The sequence below is a fragment of the Schistocerca gregaria genome, chromosome X, assembly GCF_023897955.1.
Source record: "Schistocerca gregaria isolate iqSchGreg1 chromosome X, iqSchGreg1.2, whole genome shotgun sequence".
NCBI classification, from domain to species: domain Eukaryota; kingdom Metazoa; phylum Arthropoda; class Insecta; order Orthoptera; family Acrididae; genus Schistocerca; species Schistocerca gregaria.
The window spans coordinates 497,022,604-497,045,048 of record NC_064931.1 but is presented as its reverse complement, the minus strand read 5'-3'; the positions used below and the strand labels follow the sequence as shown (position 1 = coordinate 497,045,048).

Genomic DNA, 22,445 nt, shown 5'->3' with positions numbered 1-22,445 from the left:
ATGGTCATGGGAGAGGAGCGTGGCAACTTAGGATTTGTAGCATGATATTCACCCACACTACTATCTAGATTTAAAAGAAATCTAGCGAATTAAAACTGAGATTAAAGGATAATAGGTATTACTAGCTAGATGTACTAATCAAGTCAAACTTTGTGCAACTACAGTCCGTATGAGCACTGCATGTATTCAGTGCGAAGGCGAAAGTAGCGTAATATCTTCTTTTAGTTTAGAGTTAACTGCTGACACCAACCAGAGGATACATCCATTGGTTAGATTACGGGCAGTTTTGAAGTGCGGCGCGATTCAAATAGTTTCACTCGCTTACGAGAGGCCGAGCAGTCCACGGCTGAAGTCTCACACGTTACGTTAGAACCAATACTCCAGCCATAATATTGGCAACAACAGATTTGATTTATATAAAAAAGTACAAGAGCCCTTAAACTGTCAACACCTTGTATACTTTCCTTGTTCACTACTTGTTTTCTTACTTCATCTCATCTGCCCCCTACGGGGGAGCACTGAAAAGTAATGCTTCCGAATTTTTTGGGTGAAACTCTTTAAAGTTTCACAAACGTTGTTAACAGTCTCAATCTTCATTCATGTCTACGTGTTTGCAGCCATCGGCCGCTAAAGGGCTCAGAATTGTAGCATGTAACATGGCGCCGCGTAACGTTACTATGTCGGTGCTTGAGAAACAGCGTGCTGTAATGGAGTTTTGAATCCGAAGAGTTCGTCCAAAAACGGAACACCTCTCCTTCCTCATGGGAACACCGGACAACACACGAGCGCTGCGACGTATGCAACAATCAGACGCCCTGGGTTCGTTGTCATCGATCATCCTCCACAAAGTCCAGACTTTGCCCTATCAGATTTTCATCTCCATTAATTAAAACTTCCGGACTGAATTGCCGTAGTCCACATATAAAACTACTACTCCTTCCTGACGTTTCGTTGCCGGCTGCGGGCAACATCATCTGAGGTGAGTTGCCGAGGTGAGTGGCCGGCAACGAAACGTCAGGAAGGAGTAGTAGTTTTATATGTGGACTACGGCAATTCAGCCCGGCAGTTTTAATTCATGAAGACGCCAGCCGTGAAAGCTTACATGCTATGATTAGACTTTCATCTGTTTCCTAAAATTAAAGAGCATCTTGGAGGACTTCACTTTGATAGTGATGAAGCGGTGTAAGCAGAGATGAGGTTGTGCTTCTGTCAACAAAGTCGAACATCCTACAGTGGCGGTTTCTCGTTGGGAGGAATATTTTCGTCGCCAGGTTGACTATGTTTAGAGATTAATATTTAGACATGGAGAATGAAGATTTAGAATATTAATGTTTCTTTTGTTTAAAAAGCTTTCCAAATTCTCACAAAAACCTCGGAGGCATTACTACTCAGTTCGCCCTCATATTATTTCTTCTCCAGACTTGATTACTTACGTTTAGCTGCCATACATTTGATGTTGCATACATGAATGTAGGGAGGAAATTGCTTAACACAAAGTTAGAAAGACTGAAAATTCTGAAGTATTAATTATTCATTACTATATTGTTATTAACAATAATAAAAATGACAATAATATAGTAATGAGTAATTGTTTCAGAATTTTCATTATTATTAGTACCTGTTAATACACACGTTGCAATGTTAACTGACGAAGGGCGTGGCGTCTGTTTAGATATGAGAGGGCCTAGAGGCACGTATGTTGCCCGGAGAAATAATTGAAGTTCTTTAACATGATGCGCAGCAACGAGTTTTTGAAACAGAGTGCAACGCGTTACTCGTTCGTACATGAAGTAAGGTCACGTTGATTCGAAGTCGGCAATCTCGAAGGCCGCGTCACTACTTTCCGCATTCCTCCAGAGATAAATTTTATAGCACACTTGGGTACTAGAACCTGTATTAGACTGAGGAACATTATCTTGATGAAAAGGACCTCATAGAAAACGGGTGCCATGGAGTACAAAATGTCTACTCCATGAAACATTATAGCATCAGTTCAGCTTCGTTGAAGATAAATTTTGAATTGAAGTCTGTAATAGTTACTTTGTTTCTAATATTTGACACTGTCGAAAATAACTAAATTTGTAAATAGATTTTTGCCGGGGCTGTTGAGGAAACGTTTAGCAGAAAGAAGCTGTGCAATCTTCTCATGGCTCACCTTGTTACCGAGGTGTTTTACAAAACCATTAAGCGCACGTACATTTCATTCCATGTAATTTATACAATTAACGTTCTCATTTGTTTCCGTCATACGAAACATTAGAAAGACATTTGTAAAGAGGCTCTGTAACGTTGTAAAATTGTGGGTAACGCGCAATGACGTCATAGGCAAGATTGTTTCAGTTGCCTTAATTAGCTATCGCACTTCGTCAGTGGTTGCTGATGCATGCTCATCCTGCTTACCTTCTTCAGTTATCGTAATGTGTAAGAGTTTTTTTTTTTACATCTTCGTTACACGATAGTGTCACGAATTACGTAAAGTCAAATGATTTTAGTCATCCGTGGCTAATTCTGTGATTCAGTTTTAACTAAAATGAAGTGAATGTCTCTCTTTCTTCTTTAAGTACGGAGCTTACACAATCTGTGCCAGCATTTTGTTTTTACTGAATTGTTTGCAGAATATGCATGTGTTATTTAAAGCTGCTACAATCAGACCGGCCTATGTTATATGATTTATTTACACTGTACTAAGTTTTTCCTGAAGTTGTGGCAAAATGCTTTAATTGACATTTTGTTGTTTAATTTTCTGAATGAAATTAAAACTGGAGTAGTTTACAGTTTAATATCATCGCTCAGTACATACAAACAGCTTCCAATCACTGTTAATGTTAATTTCCTGTCCATACTAATTCATAGTGGCGTTTACTCATGCCACGTGGTGGTCTTGTATTAATGGAATCTTACAGACTAAATGAGAAGCTGCAAAAAAACAAAAAAAAAAAAACAAAAAAAAATCGTGTCAGTATAGGGCTTTTACACTTCAGGGCCTAAAGCAAATTCAAAGGATATAGTAGCAGCAACAATAGACCGGAAAACACTATCAAGAATAATTGTATTGCTTTAGACATTTGCATGAAATAAAACAAAATTTGTTGTTGTGGCTGATAATTATTTATTTGTATCCTGCATCTCAAAAATTTCCACCAATGTCGGTCTGTAAAAATTTGCATGTGGTGCAGCACTGCAGGTAATCCGACAATGTATTTGGTTGTATAAAGTTACTTCCAACGAGTGAAGAAATTGCAGCACTGGCATTCGTGATGCTCCACAAACGACCTACTTGTGGTTAGGCGCGTGCCAACTGAGGCTTTCGCATGGCCGCCTTAAGCTGTACCGGCTGCTGCGCAAACCTCGTGGCTCTTACAAGTCTCTCTGAATGGGCTTCTGCAACATAATCTGAGATCTAATTTGTTTCTCCGGAAGAGCTACCTTCGAGCAGACTGTAAGGCGTCTGTATTTCCTCTTGGGCTTGGACGGAGCGCTCATTCGGAACTAGCAGTATCTGTTTCCCAAACAGAGAGACCAGTGTTGAATGGAAATTGGCACCATGTGCGGACGGCCGGTCCCACAGCAGGTCTCATTCAAATAAAGTTAGCCAGTCAGAATTTCCGCCTACATCCACAGAGTCACTTAAAAGACTGGGAGCTACTCTCAACATAAATCAGTGTACTGCGCATAAATGAAAGGAAGGTCTTAAATAGTAGACTGCATCACAAAAAAATGAAGCTCCCGGAAGGGGAAGAGAAAACAAACCGAAACTTCATGGGCTGTGTGTGTGTGTGTGTGTGTGTGTGTGTGTGTGTGTGTGTGTGTGTGGCGATATTTCAGTGGTTACGAGACGGAGTGAAATTTACGAAAAACTTGGTAGTATGAGACCACTTACCAGTTGACGTAGTTCGCCCTCTGGCCTGGTTGGGTTTGAAAGTGTGTCATAAAGCCGTTGCAGTCTTTCCTTGGGCAAGCTGGCCCACATATATTGGAACTTGCTCTTGATATCCTGGACACTGACACTGGGTCGTAGTTGACGTCAGAGCTGGTACCACACTCGTTCCATCGGTGGCCGTGGGAGAAACTCAACATCACACACACTTGCCATGTGTGGACGAGCATTGTCCTGTTGAAAAATTGCATTAGGATACGGTCGCATGAGAGGTAACATGACTCGGAATGTCCGTAACGTACCGTTGTACTATCAGAGATCCGTCAATCCAACCAGCCGTGACCTGAAGTCGTACCTGATGGCACCACTCACCATGACGCCAGAAATGACACCGTTGTGCCTCTCTGGATCATTGGAAGAATGGGACGTATCCCCAGGTCACTACCATACTTCGCGGATGTCATCTGAGGGAGTGCAGAATCGTGATATCTCTGAACACATCACTATGCCATTCCTTAGCAGTCCATGCTTGTCAGTCACGACACGGCAGTGTTAACGGCAATCTACATATGGGGGCGGTAATTTCATATTCTGGCTGCTGATAGCCTTCGGCCAATAGTGCAGGATGACATACAATATTCCAAGGAGGCCATACTTGTTCTTGGATGGCAGGTACAGATATGAATAGGTCACGATATGCCTGGTTCACAATAAGGCGATCGTCCCTTGCTGTGGTCAGATGTGGTCAACCGAAATAGTGAAGGTAGGTTTTGTCTGTCTCCTCGTTCCCATGCACTCAAACTGACCATTGCCATATCCAAACGTTCCACGAAACTGGATAATGAACGTTTCGACTAGCTGGACAACTCGAAAGCCACAATGAGGCTCCGTCAGGTGCTGATAACGCTGTCTCGATATAGTACGGGGCATCTCGGTCTACGTCAGGGATAACCCCACATATTACGTTGCTCACGCCTTTATATACCGTAACAAGTGTAGTACTAACACTAAAAACGAGCAACACGCCCCATCATGTGTTTTGGGTGCTTCATGTTGTCAGGCAGTGTGGTTGGAATTCACGAATGTCGGTCAGTCCCTGGAATCGTCAAAAATATCAGTTATCACAGGACATATGACCCAAGCGATTTAAAGTGGACGACGATATAAACTTGGCTGTGGGAAGGTATGTGCCTGGCTGAGACGGTTAGACAAGAAACCTAAAGAAGTGTTGTTCATCCACGATGGAGTTAACGTATGATAAAAACTGTAGCAGAAGTTTCCTTGAGTGTTTTTATGGGACCCTTAGTAAACTGGATTAACGGATAAAATCATCTCAAATTTCACGCTTTGTAGTGAGTTTACTGATAAGCTGCTCCTCCAGTAGGCAACACAACCTATGTTTTAGTTTCCACGGAACAAAACTGTGTACGAAGGAGCTAATGATCAAATACTTTGTTACATTATTGTAATTTGGCAACGTGTTTGCAAAAAATGAATGTAACTAAACAAAGGAAGAGAGAAAACTTTCATGGTGAGAGGGAAGAACAGTTCTTTAGTTAAAATGCGTAAGGATAGGGTCGTATGTCTGATATGCGATGCAACTTCAGTTATTCCTAAAAAGGGAAACACTGAACGCCATTTTACAACGGTTCACAAAGACCTTGACTCGGAAGCAGCAGTTGGTAGTGAGTTGAAGAGGAAAAAACTGTCTGATTTTGAAAGTAAATTAGTCACAGACACACGCTTCTGTCAAGAGATGCTATAAGAACTATGGAATTAATGGCGAAAAATATAAAAGTCAACTGATAGATTTGCAGTGCCACTGCAGTTGAACAAGTTAGAAAATGAAAACGATTAACCTCAAGTTATGATTTTCGTAAGATGTACTTAAATTTCGTTGTGGAAGTAAATTTGCTTAAAATTTTGACCTTGAAAGACGTCACATGTAATCATTTTTGCTGCGTATTCAAATCCTTCTGTTCCGAATATGATTCGCCAGTTCAGAAACTTGCGTCCATTACTACTGACTAAGCGCTTTTCTTGGCAGGCAGACACAAAGGAGTTGATACCTAGTGTGCGAATGACGAACCTCTGCCGCATTTCTTAAAATATCTTTGTATAGTGCACCAGAGAGTTGGAGTATTTTGAAAAAGACACACGTTGTATTTTCATAAAAACTGTGAATTCAATTTGCTCACAATCACCACGGAGAAGAAAGTTTAGAGTGCTATTACGAGAATTGCATAGTCAGTATGCAGACATGCTGTTGCACACAAAAGTTAAATGGCTGAGTAGAGGTATGGTTGTGAACAGATGTAGAGAACTTCTGCCATCTACAAAGTCTTTGATGTGAAAGTAAGGTAGGTTACTCACAACTGTATGATTTGAGGTGGTTGACATCTGTAACTGATATGACAGACCAAATAAGATAAACAATGAATTTCAAAGAAAAACAAAATCTTCTAAAGTCTTTTGTAATGTTTCATGCAAAGCCTTCACCTTTGGCTAGCACAATTACAGACATTGAGAAATACTTTCCTTCAATAGTCCCAACAATCTATTCAACAAATATAATTTGATCAAGGAGCGGCAAAGCAGTACACTGTCAATCTGGCAGCACTGAAGACAGAATTTGAAAACATATTTCCAGATTTCAAGGCAACTGAACCTGTTAGAGCTTTCATAGCTCAGCCTTTCCAAAACGTGGTTGTGGGAAATATTTAAAGTAAAATGAGTAATATTTTCTCTTGCAGTGAGAGTGAACTTAAAGAGGAAGTAATTAGATTTGAAAATAGCGTCTCCTTAAAGTCAGAATACAATGAAGATAAATTTTGGAAATTAGTAAGACCTACCCTAACATTGTAAAAGTAACAGCGAATGTTTCATCGTTTTTTGGATCCACTTACCTGTGAGGCAGCGTTTTAAACGATGAACGTAGTGAAATCCAAACTGACAGTTGGGTCTGACAAATTATTAATCAGTTAGAGCAACTTGCCAATGATATGCAAAGTCAGGTATCTCACTAACCTTTCAATCAACATTTATGATCGTGTGTTTTTTTCGTGTGTATATGTTGAAAATTTAATAGACTACAAATTTTGATGGAGAGAGAATTTTATCTACATTATGTAATTAAAATGTTCGATTTTTGGCTATGATTTGCGCTTAAACCTGTATGATTTTTTTTTTTTTTTAGTCAGGTCATCTCTAAGTAGACTAAATTGCATATAGTAGATCTTAAGCCTAAAAAGGTGGAGCACCCCTAGTTTAAACAAATGCAACTTTAGCAATCAAAATTCAGTTTTTAGACACTGATTTGTTCAATCGCAGACGATGACGATTCGGACCCTCTGATCAATAATCCGATGTTCTGAATTTCGCAGTGCCTACATGCTTGTTGATATATTTTTACGTCTGTTAACAAGGGTTCTGTAGAACACTAAATTCCGTAATTAATAAAGAACAACCTATGTTCTCACAAATTGCAGCACTGAACCGAAGGATGCACACTAAATAAAAATTGCACTGAGCAGGATTCAAAATATTCGTAAGTGAAGACGTAAACTGTGTTACCTGCTTTAATCTGTTTTTCTGTAGTTTGTCGGTACGATCAATTCTTTTACAGGCTGTAAACGAAAACTTAAATTTTTGGAACAAGTTCCAGATATCAAAACAAGGAATGACATGTAAACAGTTATCCGGACAGTCAGGACTTAAATCACGAAAATTTCACGTTATGTGAATTTACACATATAGGTAGGCATGCTGTCGAATATTAACACGTTCCACAAAATCTTCCAGGGCATTAAGAAGCATAAGGCTTCCACATTATGGGGCTGCAGAAAATTTTATTCAGATTTTTCTGTAGCCAGTATTTGACGCCTACCTCACCAGGTAGATAATAAGTACTCGTTGAGCCAGTCCTCGCCGGCTTGTGTATTAGCTAAATTCTGTGGGCAGAAGAATTAGTTCATGGCACAGGAATTCCAAACACACTTTATCAACACGTCACGGAAAGCTGAGAGAGGTTTCAGTCCCGTTTGGGTGTCTTTTAAAATTGCACTAAAATCCATTAAGAGTTAAGGCGTATGCAGAACAAAGACGATGCCATTTTGAGATAGTTCTTAATTTATTTGAGCTGATGACATTTGTAATAGATACTGTGAACTGATGACTACAAATGTCAGATGTTCCTTCGTAGAATGCCATTTCAGCAACTAAAAAAATAAAGCGTTTCTGGAAATGTTTTCGTGTCATTTACCCCTTGATTTGATATAGGAACATACTTCAAAATTCAAATAACTTCTGAAACCCCTTTTAGGGTTCAGTTAATTCCATTGAATTCATTAATTCGAACACAAACGTAACACTTCCTACACTTGTTTCACGCCATTAATTACAACATGTTAAGTTTAGTGTTAGGTCGTATCGAAGAAACAGAAGTTAACAAGTCGGTAGCTTTTTGTGATTTTAGTTTAGTATCTGGTTTTTCAATGTTGTTGGAAATAATATTTTGTCGGATGAATCTGTTCTGTCTTGTATACAGTGCCTCTCATCTGTCTGTCAAGCATATTCGCCACTTCATTGTCCCAGAAGTACTTCATCATTAAATTCTTTTTTCCGATAAAATAAACGCTTCATTCAGGACTAGCATCCGACACTGTCCGCAAGAGGTTTCGTAGAAGCAGCGTATCGCCGTTTCCTGCTGCGTACGAGATAATGCGTCACAAAGTCTTCTTTGTAAGTGGTGTTGCTCTGATTCATAAACAGTACATCTGAATGGAAGCGACGGCGCGATATAGGAAGCGCTAAAAAGGCTTCAGTCGGAAGTTGCGACCTTTTCACATATTGACGCCAACACAACCTCAGACGATTAAGTTTGTACAACGGAGACCTTTGTGCTATATGCTAAATAACTTGCCCTCTTCACTTTTTATTTCATGCTCGATTGCAAAGTTTTTTTTTTAATAAACATCCTTACTAGATAAACCTTACGAACTGTGAGAGAATACCCCGTTCCATTTCGGCTGACTCAATTACGAGCTTCTGGGGCTGATAACTTATAATACGGAAACAGGAACAAAATAGTACGAAGAACTACTACATCTCTCTCCTCAGCAGTTTAACTTAAACTCTCGGAAGACTTCGTCTGATTAAAGTTTCACAGCTTCATATCTAATAAAACGTGTCAGAGTAGGTAAAAATTAAACGAATAATAAACTATTGCACATGAACTCTAGTACCGTTTTTGATACATTTTGGCCTTTTTAATCAGATTTTTATACCTACTTTTTCTGTCCGTACGAGAACATCTAAACACTTTTCTTTCAAAACTCTGCAGCCTTAATGGCATTTTTATTGCATAAAATATGCCTTCCGCTGTGTAAACAAACTCCATTCTTGGGCACATGAGAAAATGTTCAAACGTCGGTATCTCTGCATTCACACTGGTCATCTTCCGAGTAGCCCCACTTAACCATGTTTACTGCGCATTTTGCAGCTGCTGTACTTAATCTATCGAGTGCTCTCCATGTACTGTACTGTACTGTACTGTAGCTGCCACCTTCGTTTTATTTCCTGTTTGGGTGCAGATTTGTATTGAGCACAGCCCAACAACCATGAAGGTACGTGGCGGGTCGCAGGTCGGCTTTGTAACGGTACTGTCAGTTGGCTGGAAATTCTTCCTTGACTTCAGACGAGTTGGAGTTCTTCGGTTGGTATACATAAAGTGCCGTGTGTCGGCTTGCTGTTCTTTTTCCCCCTCTCTTTCACAGGCTACTTTGCGTCTGATATTTCGTGGTGCTATTTCCGCAAGTGAGTAAATTTTGTGGACCGGCCTTAGACATGCGGTGACAGTACCGACTCTCATTTAAAGCGATGTCTACTTGATTGGAGTGGCAATACGCCTTCGATGCAGGTGCTGCTTACTATCCGGCTGCAGAACAATCCGACTGCTGTTGATCGGAGACCGTCAGCCTGCGATCCCCATGTTGATCCTGTCACTTTAAATATAATACTGTTTCTTGCATATATTTTTCGTTTTATCTCGGTGCAATGTTTAAGTGACAGATCTAGGTTGACTCAAAAGTATTTTGGGCTGGCTCAAACCCAACCCCCTTGATTCTCGTTCCAACTGTCTTGTGGCTTCTCTATTACGCAGATGAAATTGGCATACTCGAGTTTCTCCTGGATTAGTTCGCATATGATTTCCTCTCAGTGGTTCCACAAGATTTCCAAAGCCCCTGTCAGTTTTCTTTTAACCTCTTTCGATGTTCTTCCTTGAGCAGTGATGGCGATGTCTGCGTATATGAGTCTGTTAATTTCCGGCTGGTGTGCCTGGTCATTTGTGTATATATTGTACAGAATGGGGGGAAAACGATCCCTTGTGGTAATGCAATCTTCTAGTCTCTCCATCTACTTTCTTCCTTTGGAGGGTTACGTAGAGCCTTTGATTCTGCAGCATGCCTCTGAACGTAAGCTAGTCGAATGTCTTATTTCATAGAATTTTGAGAGGAGTCATTGGTGATTCACTGTGTACGGATATTTAAAAAGATATTATACTCGTATTTCAGATCTAAACAGCCTCTCCAGTTTATGCTTAAAATTCAACAGCTCGATTTGGTAATAAGTTTTTGTTTACTCCACTTTCATGTTGAATTTGAGATAAAGCGCTGTTAGTGTTGCTGAATAATATCGTGACGCTACAATGCACGTTATACTAAAGCAACAAAAAAAAATCTTATTGAATTTCTGTAACAGCAGACGATCGCGAAGCTAATTTGTAAAACAAAAACAAATTGGTTTGATCCTCCTCTTAGTCACTAATTGGTTAAATATGCAATGGTTTCATTGTCTGTATATTACAGAGTCCATACAGGGTACCTCAGGAGGTATGTTCAGTTCTCAAGGATATGACAGAATAATCATTCGAAACAAATTGTAGTAAATATGGGCTCTAAATTGCATATCTTAAGAGAGATGAGCACTTCAGCAGAAGGCATTTGTTTCACAGTATAGACGATGGAAAAACTGCTCATAGCTCTTACGGTATGCATTTTTAAAGCCTATGTTTACCAGTTTTTTTTTTTTTCTTCGAATGATCGTTTGTCATACCCCTGAACACTGCTCATTCCTCCTGGGACACCCTGTATTAAGAGTTTAGGATCATGACTACACACCAGCAGTGCGCACATTTCTTCCAGCTGTATACTTTAATAATGGAAGAATTAGTACACTTTATTACTTTCTAGCATTATGAAGTACTTCTTTTTATAATTTTTGAAAAGTGGGTTACTACAAATCTGGGCACACATCCGTTGCAGGTAGAACACGCTCGTCAGATGGACTATAAAACTACGTGTCAGAGGCACCTGAACGTTTCCTTGTCACTGGCTCATTTACCCTCTGCCCTCACCCCCGCGTCAATCTTCCATGAGGAACTTAAATTTGAAATAAAGCAATTTTCGTTGTGCTGCTGTTTGTGTTGAAAAAAAAATGCTGGTTGAAAGTAGCTGGTAGACGCTATTCCCTCTGCAAATAATGAAACAGTTTTGTCTGAAACAGAGTTAAAAGTTTGAATAGGCAAGATCAAACTGTCGTGTTGAGCAGCGGAATGGGGTCGCTTGTAACTTTTAATGGGTGACATATTCCTTATCTGGGAAAGCGAAACGACCTCGCGCTGTAGAGCATTGTACGTAATCTTATCAGAGCTCGTATATTGTTACGTACATTGCCTGCCACCTTAGTCTTGTTGTGCGAGTATCTCCGTTACGCCACAGAGTAGTAAGATTACCAGCGGGGGGTTCCATATACAACGAAAGCTGATATCTACTTTGTGATGTGGACTGAATGCTCGATATGCTAGTTTCCAGCTGCGTTAACGATTCAGTTGTTTCTCAAAATATTTCTAAAACTTATTTGCTTTCAGGAAGTAAGTTAAACAAATTATCAGACCAAAAGTCTTCGGTTGTTTGCAGATGACGTTGTCGTTTATCGACTAATAAAATCAGAAGATCAAAACAAACTGCAAAACGATTTAGGAGAAATATCAGAATGGTGCGAAAAGTGGCAGTTGACCTTAAATAACGAAAAGTGAGGTAATCCACACGAGTGCTGAAAGGAACTCGTTAAACTTCGGTTACACGATAAATCACTCTAATCCAAAAGCCATAAATTCAACTAAATACCTAGGAATTTCAATTACGAAAAACTTAAATTGGAAAGAACACACAGAAAATTTTGTGGGGAAGGCTAACCAAAGATTGCGTTTTATTGGCAGGACACTTAGAAAATCTAACAGACCTATAAGCAGACTGCCTACACTACGCTTGTCCGACCTCTTTTAGAATACTACTGCGGGGTGTGGGATCCTTACCAGATAGGACTGACGGAGTACATCGAAAAAGTTCAAAGAAAGGCAGCACGTTTTGTACACTCCTGGAAATGGAAAAAAGAACACATTGACACCGGTGTGTCAGACCCACCATACTTGCTCCGGACACTGCGAGAGGGCTGTACAAGCAATGATCACACGCACGGCACAGCGGACACACCTGGAACCGCGGTGTTGGCCGTCGAATGGCGCTAGCTGCGCAGCATTTGTGCACCGCCGCCGTCAGTGTCAGCCAGTTTGCCGTGGCATACGGAGCTCCATCGCAGTCTTTAACACTGGTAGCATGCCGCGACAGCGTGGACGTGAACCGTATGTGCAGTTGACGGACTTTGAGCGAGGGCGTATAGTGGGCATGCGGGAGGCCGGGGGGACGTACCGCCGAATTGGTCAACACCTGGGGCGTGAGGTCTCCACAGTACTTCGATGTTGTCGCCAGTGGTCGGCGGAAGGTGCACGTGCCCGTCGACCTGGGACCGGACCGCAGCGACGCACGGATGCACGCCAAGACCGTAGGAACCTACGCAGTGCCGTAGGGGACCGCACCGCCACTTCCCAGCAAATTAGGGACACTGTTGCTCCTGGGGTATCGGCGAGGACCATTCGCAACCGTCTCCATGAAGCTGGGCTACGGTTCCGCACACCGTTAGGCCGTCTTCCGCTCACGCCCCAACATCGTGCAGCCCGCCTCCAGTGGTGTCGCGACAGGCGTGAATGGAGGGACGAATGGAGACGTATCGTCTTCAGCGATGAGAGTCGCTTCTGCCTTGGTGCCAATGATGGTCGTATGCGTGTTTGGCGCCGTGCAGGTGAGCGCCACAATCAGGACTGCATACGACCGAGGCACACAGGGCCAACACCCGGCATCATGGTGTGGGGAGCGATCTCCTACACTGGCCGTACACCTCTGGTGATCGTCGAGGGGACACTGAATAGTGCACGGTACATCCAAACGGTCATCGAACCCATCGTTCTACCATTCCTAGACCGGCAAGGGAACTTGCTGTTCCAACAGGACAATGCACGTCCGCGTGTATCCCGTGCCACCCAACGTGCTCTAGAAGGTGTAAGTCAACTACCCTGGCCAGCAAGATCTCCGGATGTGTCCCCCATTGAGCATGTTTGGGACTGGATGAAGCGTCGTCTCACGCGGTCTGCACGTCCAGCACGAACGCTGGTCCAACTGAGGCGCCAGGTGGAAATGGCATGGCAAGCCGTTCCACAGGACTACATCCAGCATCTCTACGATCGTCTCCATTGGAGAATAGCAGCCTGCATTGCTGCGAAAGGTGGATGTACACTGTACTAGTGCCGACATTGTGCATGCTCTGTTGCCTGTGTCTATGTGCCTGTGGTTCTGTCAGTGTGATCATGTGATGTATCTGACCCCAGGAATGTGTCAATAAAGTTTCCCCTTCCTGGGACAATGAATTCACGGTGTTCTTATTTCAGTTTCCAGGAGTGTATTATCGCGAAATATGATAGTGTGTCACGGAAATGATACAGGATTTGGGGTGGACATCATTAAAAGAAAGGCGTTTTTCGTTGCGACGGAATCATCTCACGAAATTCCAATCACCAACTTTCTCCTCCGTATGCGAAAATATTTTGTTGACACCAACTTCCATAGGGAGGAACGATCACCACGATAAAATAAGGGAAATCAGAGCTCGTACGGAAATATATAGGTGTTCATTTTTTCCGCGCGCTACACGAGATTGGAATAATAGATAATTATGAAGGTGGTTCGATGAACGCTCTGCCAGGCACTTAAATGTGGTTTGCAGAGTATCGATGTAGATGTAGAAAATTGTCCGGACACCCTATGTAATGCATGATTTATCACTAGTTGTCACGAGAGGCCAAACTGTCAGTACAAAAAGAGGGTTGTGTTGTTGTTGGTCTAGAAGCAGTAACAACAGAATGGGTCCTTCAGGATAGCTCAGTGGCTTCGAACGTAGACAACTCATCGGATGTCACCTGAGCAACAAATTCATCGGGAACATTCATCCCTTCTAAAGCTGCCCAAGTCGACTGCTGATGTGATAATGACGTGGAAACACGTAGGAACAAACAACGAAACCTGGGCCAGGCAGACTTCATGTACTTAAGGACAGGGATCGCCCAGCATTTACGATCGGTAGTTGGAAAAAGAAATAGCATGAAATCAGCTGAAGATGTCACTCGTGAGTTCCAAAGTCCTACCAACGATCCAGCTAAGAAAGTGATTGTGCATAAGGAATTCGAAAGAACAGCGTACAATGGTTTAGCAGCTCCTAAGCACACATTTCTGAAAAGGATAAGCAACGCTTGAGATGGTGTAAAGAGCGACGCCAGTGGACACTGAATGACTGGAAACGAGGGATTTGGAGTGGTGAATCTTAGCATACCTTGTCAACCCGATGGAAGCGCCTGGGTTCGGAAAATGCCTATAGAAACGTTATCTGCCATCAAATGTAGTGCGAACAGTGAAGTACGGAATTGGTGTTCGGCTATGGGAGTGTTTACGTGGCTACAATGTGATTCCCTCATTGGGCTTAAACTCATATATGCAGAAGGCTGTGAAACATATTTTACACCACTGTGCACTCTGTACAGTAGTGGAACAGTTCAGCAACGATAGTATTAGCATGTTCATGCAGCTTGTCATAAGGCACCACATGTGAGGCAATGGTATGTGGACAGTAACATCACTGAAATGGAATAGCCTGTCCAGAGTCCCGATGCGAACCCAGTGGAACACTTTCAGAGGAGTTGTAACGTAGACTTTGCTACGCACTCCAGCGTCCAACATAACTACCTCCTCAGCTTATGACTCTAGAGGGGAGTGGGCTGCTATTCCTCCAAACATAGGCACCTCATTGAAAATGTTCCCCAGCAGAATTCAAGCCGTCTAAAAGAAGGCTACACACCATATATTAATTTCCACTAATTTGTGTCTTGATACTTCAGATCGGGTAGCACATTTCGTGTTACTGGTCTAAAGTATAGATGTGTAAATTTAAAATGCAAGACAGAATCTTTCCTTAACTAAAAAATTAATGCAGTGGAACCTGAAAGTCATTCTAAGGATTCTTTTTAAGAAATATTTTGAGCATAATACACAAAAGCTTGTATTGTAATCCCCAAAGCTTGCTCTTATGCTGCCAAATCCACAGTATACTTCCCTTCATCACATATACAGTATAAGAATTGGATTTAGTTACACTTAAACTACTAAATGATGTACAAAATTACTCAGAACAAATATAAACAAGGTATTTGTCAGGAACCCTTCATTGCGACGTCGCAAGTTCGGTCTTTACTAAGGCTCATTTGAAAGCGTTGTGTTAACAATTATGACATGAGAAATGCTAGCTGCTAATGACTTACCATGTGCATCAAGAGAGCGACAAAAAATGTCTGGGAAGTGCAGAGATCAATCTTCTATGGGATGCATGTATTAAACTTCACGAAATGGACATCGTCGACATTCAAGAAATATTCAAAGCAAACCATTAACTTGCACCATGAACACCGAATGAAAAATAGCGCCCCACAGTGATCACATAGGTTCGCACCATCAAAATCAAAGGCGAACTCCTTCGGAGTTGAAACAGTGAAAGACGTTCAGCTAGGAATCCACTCTAATGCATGTAGAATCATGTTGGTGTAACGGCGTGATGAGAACAGGAGGAATGTGATGACATGCAACCGAATGCGAAGGTCTGTCGTGGAGCGTGTCGCGAAACTGGCTATCCTGTAAGGCATAGCTGCAGATAGTGCTATAATAAGTTTTGTAGGCACGGAAAAAGCAAACATCCAGCGGCTGAATTTTCCCTGCGTTTCCAGGTGTTATGAATTACAATGTCAGTCTTTTTAGGAGGGATAGTTTGCTCTAAATCAGTATGCTTTTTGTACGCAGACCAGGAATCAAACAAATGAGTTATTTTGGCCAACTGTTAGTCAAAATCAGTGCTCATACCGTAGTTGTAGTTATCTTACGCCCATTATCCCACTTTTGCTTCTTGTGACGTGAATATTCCCTACTGCCCTTGTAAGATCACGCATACGAGGAAGAATCCTAGGGGGCAGAGGACCTCCAAATTCTCGCAGCACAATAAATAACTTTCCAGCCAATTTGCCATCCTGATTAATAGTCGGCATAATTATATACGAGTGCGTTAAGGCACTGATGTTAGTTGATCTTGATAAAACTCTCCTGGTACCTCTAATTTCCAGGGTTCCTTTCTTATGCATTTCCTCTCAAATCCCAATTGGTCACAGTTGAAAATGAATCCCTTACCGAACGATGGGATACGTTCATTTATCTCTTCTACAAATTTTCAGACTGATTCCGCAGTTTGCTGTGCATAGTCAAGTTGATGTTTCGATCGAAATTTCGTTATCTTGCGTCTTAAAATTCTGTAGTACTGTTTGAAGTTACGCAACATCCACTACTTCCCTTGAAATCATTGTAGTTTGTTGCGCAACATCCACTACTTCCCTTGAAATCATTGTAGTTTGTTGCACCAAATTTGATGTGTATATCGTAATAGATCGCTATCGTGCACGTCCTATAAACTGTATCGAGCCTCCTTAAAACTAGCAAATACCAGTTTTTTAGCAAGTGCGTCATGTCCTCCCTTGACTATCCGCAGTTTTTCTTCTGCACTACTTCGTAATTATGTTTAGTACCCGCTCCTTGTGCATCAAATGTCGTTTCATACGGTTCACTGGAAGCGGGATTTGTGACTCCCGTCTGACAAGGATGATGAACTACATGGCTCGACGCCTGTTTCCGTATCACTTTCAATTGTTAAGCGCTTATCGTCGTCATTGTATTCTTCATGTACATTGTGCGCACACTCGACCGTATAAGACACCACACGTTCCACTGAATCATCTTGCAGAGATTCCAATATTTGAACTGCCACTTGTTTATAGCTCTGCGGAATTCCTTGGGTTCGTTTCTGACGAAAATTCATCTTCGGCAGGTGTTGCAGATATAATGCAGTGTTTGCTTTGTTTGTTTGCCATTGCTCTGCTTTGTATCGTCACCACTAGCACTGTGTACTATTGTGAGTCACTCATCGACTAAGCAGTTCGTCTGGGCTCCTCAGCCTGATGCTGTGCTCCCCACTGGATACCTCCAGTCCCGCCCCTGTTGCCATTAGCAGCCCATATTTTGGTGGCATGGCAGACAATATGTGGAGGCGTCAAATGCCGGAACAGCGACCTCGCACTCAAGGGGTTCTTTGTTAGTAGCAAAGAAGATTCATAAGAAATAAAGCTTCTCGAAATCATTTTTGGAAGGACTCAAAAATGCAGAATATAAGCAAGAATGAACAAGAGACCTGGATAAATTTACCTGGCGAAGCGGTGCAGAAGTAGAACAGTGGATTTGTACTTTGGAGGACGGCTGCTTTCAAAAGTCAAAATATAGGGCCGATTTTCCTCTCCCTCTCCCCCTCCCCCATGAGACCGTCGCCGAAATCTAATCGTCTTTCTTTCGCATCAATTAACTAAAACTAACACCACATCGTTTTCAGTACAGGTAAGACAGTCTATAGCTATATAAATTATTTACATACATAAGGGTGTGATTTGTTGCAAGGTGACACATCAGGCACTTCCAAAAATTCAGACGAAGAATTCATCGGGACTGCACAGTTCTGCGGCGGACATCTCCCAGAATGCCCTACGTCCTACATCCCGTGTGTTTCTCTTTATGGATAGTTACGTTCAACTGGATAGGTGCGAGTTCCGGCTTGCTTAGCACAAAGAACGCAGCCACCGGTGGCGGACACCGTTAGGACTTAGCGATAAATTGTCCGGGTATGCGGGTAGCATACACAGCCTTCCTGCTGATTGTGCGGGTAGAAACCAATTGCCTTCATTCCGAGGACGTGGCTCCATCAGACATGGCAAGCAATTCGCAGCCAGTTAGCCAGTATTAGGGTCAATGCCGTGTCGGCCCCACGCACTGTAGGGGAAACAGCTCCAGCGACAGTATCTGGAGCAGTGGCTGCCAGCTCCTCATACCATGGTTGTGTGTGTAGTTCTTTTAAACGTTGTTAAGTTCTGTAGGACCCTCTTTACCTTCTTGCTTGCTTTACATTATTGTTTGTCATCTAAGGTTATTTTAAAAGTAACCTTTCTCGTGTCTATGCCCTTCTGTTATGAAAATGCACACAGAAACACTGTACATGTGTTTAGGGAACTATACTCCCAAGCTAAACTTTTGCACTTCGTTACGCACAGTCTATTATTCCCGAAGGAATATTGCATCGTACTTCGGAATGACACACTCTGCAATGTCGTATTTATCCGCCGACACTGGGCCATAAACTTTAATTTAAAATGTTTCCCTGTACGGGAGTACACATGGATGTAAGAGTGCAGATAGTACACACATGGTTGACGACATGTGACAGTTTGGTTCTGGCCGTGAGTCGTTCTCGGATAGCCTAATGCTAACGCGATCGCTCTCGATAAACGGGAAATCTGGTTTTGAGTCCCGCTCCGGCAAAATTTTTCATTGTCACTTCATTACACAGCTGATGGTTGTCCGTCCATACTCGCAACTGCGAATACATTTCATGCACAGTTTGTTTCTACTATGTGTATATCACCTACGTCACAGTTACTCAGACTGCACAGTCCTAAAACTGTAGCACATAACTGTCTTCCGATCTTCAGTAAGTCTACATTTACGTCTGCATCTGTATTCTGCAAACGGCTGTGAAATATCTGGCAAAAGACCACGAATTCGGATTTCACCCAATTCCAGTCAAAAGGGAAGCAGAGGATGCATTTCTGTTTAAATGCCTGTGTATGCGACGTTGTTAGACAAATCTTTCCTTGGCGGTCGCTGTGGAAACAATATACTTGTTGTGTGTTTCTAGATTCCTCATTAAATTCTAGTAAGATGAATCGCGCGGGATAATTGGTGTCTACCTTAAAGCAACTACCTATTCAGAGTTTTCAGCATATCCGTGAGAAATCTCATGACTGAAACAAATTTGTGTTGGCCTCCTTTGCGTACATCCAATATGTCGTATTAGTCGTTTTACGTGTGGGTCACACACACACACTTAAGTAGTATACTAGAATGGGTCGCAAAATTTTGTGATCTCCTTTGTAGATGACTGATGGCATTTTCAAAGTTTATTACCAACGAACCCAAGTCCACCATTAGCTTCATCTACGACTGAGTCCACGTGATCACTATATTTAATAGCACAACATCTGTTGCACACAGTTATTTGAGTTGACTAATTTTCATTGTGACTCATTGGTATTGTGGTCTTAAGATACTACTTGATTTCGTTTTGTGAAGTGCACAATTTTACATTATGAACGTTTGAACAAGTTGCCAGTTTTTGTACTACTTTGAAATCTTTTCAAGGTGCGATGGAATATTTGTTACTTCTTTCGGAAATCACTTCGTTACGGATAACTGAATCATCTGCAGGAAGTCTGAGGTCGCTATTAATGTTTTCCACCAAGACACTGATAAAAAATATAGATTCATGGATAATTACGTTCTTGAAACATCTCTGGCAACGGACTTGAATGTATTGCTACCTCAAAAGTATTCAGCTGTTACGTCACGTTATTCATAAACTTCAGGATTTCAATTTCGTATGACCTTGTCATTACGTTATCGTAACGTTGCTTCATTGCGGTGTTACATTTGAAGATTGCAAGTAAAGTAGACCAGGGGGAGGGCTACACCTTTAATAAAATTAGAGATACTGTTCATTCTTTGACTGAGTCTACTCATATCAGAAACCACTTATCGGAAACGGTCATGAGGTAGCCTTAAAAGATCTTCAATCAACAACGTACTTACGAGCTCCTCTGTTTGAAAACAAGCAAATAACGAATTGGCGTTCGTAGCACTACCTCGAGAAAGTATGGAACGTATGATGTCGCAAGATGTAGTGTCTGGAAAATTGAAAGAATGGACGGAAAAACATACAAAGAAAGTGTCATCTCAGCTGGAAGAAATTTATCACCATGGATTGGAAACGGGTTCGTTCAAGTAAGGGGACTGGCACAGCTCCCTCATTAGCAATTTTTCCACATTAGAATTACAAGGGATGGTTTTCAATCGAGTGAGAGGTGGTCGACTGACAAGCATCCGTGAGCTTCCTCGTGAACTGCGCGGTTCACAGAACAGTGTGGAGAGTATTGGAGCAGCTTACGTTCAGTGTGTGCAAGTAATGGGGCCAAATCATTCTGAACCTGGACTTCAGTTCTGTCAATAGATTATGTTGTAGTTCATGTACTGGAAGTTTTGCAGTCACTTCGAGCAATTGCTTCAGTGATTGTTACAAGGTGTAATTTGTCAGTTAACATTTAATTCCTTACCCTGTAGCATATCCCAGGTAGATGCTATTTTCCTAGGCTTCCGGAAGGCGTTCGATACAGTTCCGCACTGTCGCCTGATAAACAAAGTAAGAGCCTACGGAATATCAGACCAGCTGTGTGGCTGGATTGAAGAGTTTTTAGCAAACAGAACACAGCATATTGTTATCAATGGAGAGACGTCTACAGACGTTAAAGTAACCTCTGGTGTGCCACAGAGGAGTGTTATGGGACCATTGCTTTTCACAATATAAATATAAATGACCTAGAAGATAGTGTCGGAAGTTCCATTCGGCTTTTCGCGGATGATGCTGTAGTATACAGAGAAGTTGCAGCATTAGAAAATTGTAGCGAAATGCAGGAAGATCTGCAGCGGATAGGCACTTGGTGTAGGGAGTGGCAACTGACCCTTAACATAGACAAAAGTAATGTATTGCGAATACATAGAAAGAAGAATCCTTTATTGTATGATTATATGATAGCGGAACAAACACTGGTAGCGGTTACTTCTGTAAAATATCCTGGAGTATGCGTGCGGAACGATTTGAAATGGAATGATCATATAAAATTAATTGTTGGTAAGGCGAGTACCAGGTTGAGATTCATTGGGAGAGTCCTTAGAAAATGTAGTCCATCAACAAAGGAGGTGGCTTACAAAACACTCGTTCGACCTATACTTGAGTCTTGCTCATCAATGTGGGATCCGTACCAGATCGGGTTGACGGAGGAGATAGAAAAGATCCAAAGAAGAGCGGCGCTTTTCGTCACAGGCTTATTTGGTAACCGTGATAGCGTTACGGAGATGTTTAGCAAACTCAAGTGGAAGAATTTGCAAGAGAGGCGCTCTGCATCGCGGTGTAGCTTGCTCGCCAGGTTTCGAGAGGGTGCGTTTCTAAATGAGGTATCGAATATATTGCTTCCCCCTACTTATACCTCCCGTGGAGATCAAGAATGTAAAATTAGAATGATTCGAGCGCGCACGGAGGCTTTAAGACAGTCGTTCTTCCCGAGAACCATACGCGACTGGAACAGAAAAGGGAGGTAATGACAGTGGCATGTAAAGTGCCCTCCGCCACACACCGTTGGGTGGCTTGCGGAGTATGAATGTAGATGTAGATGTACTCCGTTACTCGGTTAAGAATCCTGTAACATTTGGATATTAAAGCTTTGGAACTCCCTGTACAGTTATGGAAAAACAGAGAAGAATGAAAATCACTGTCAATCTCATCGGAGCATAGCGTTGGAAGAGGAATACAAACCAACGCGTTTAGGAACTCGAACGCTTAAGTGCTGGAGGAATTTTAGTGAGAAAGGTTTTAACAGCAGAGATGGTCAGCTGGTTGTAGAATAACTACAATAATCGGACAAGAACTAAGGCTTCATAAATGAGCAGATCAAGGAGTGTAGAAATAAATGAGATCATCATGTCACAAGAATGAATGAATGAAAATAAAATAAAATGAAACACACACACAAACACACACAAACACACACAAACACACACAAACACACACAAACACACACAAACACACACAAACACACACAAACACACACAAACACAAAAACACACACAAACACACACAAACACACACAAACACACACACACACACACACAAACACACACACACACACAAACACACACACACACACACACACAAACACACAAACACACAAAAACACACACACACACACACACACACAAAAACACACACACACACACACACACACAAAAACACACACACACACACACACAAACGAACCAACCGGATGCAGTGAACAAGAGGATGTTGCTTCAAGAAGGAACAATTATATGTCCAATAACGA

At 41.9% G+C, this 22,445-nt stretch overlaps 1 protein-coding gene across 1 annotated transcript in view; it reads left to right on the top strand.

Moving 5' to 3' along the window:
- The window catches only part of LOC126299103 (uncharacterized), a 193,857-nt gene that overhangs the window by 70,874 nt on the left and 100,538 nt on the right, over positions 1 to 22,445 (top strand). The window lies entirely within an intron of this gene.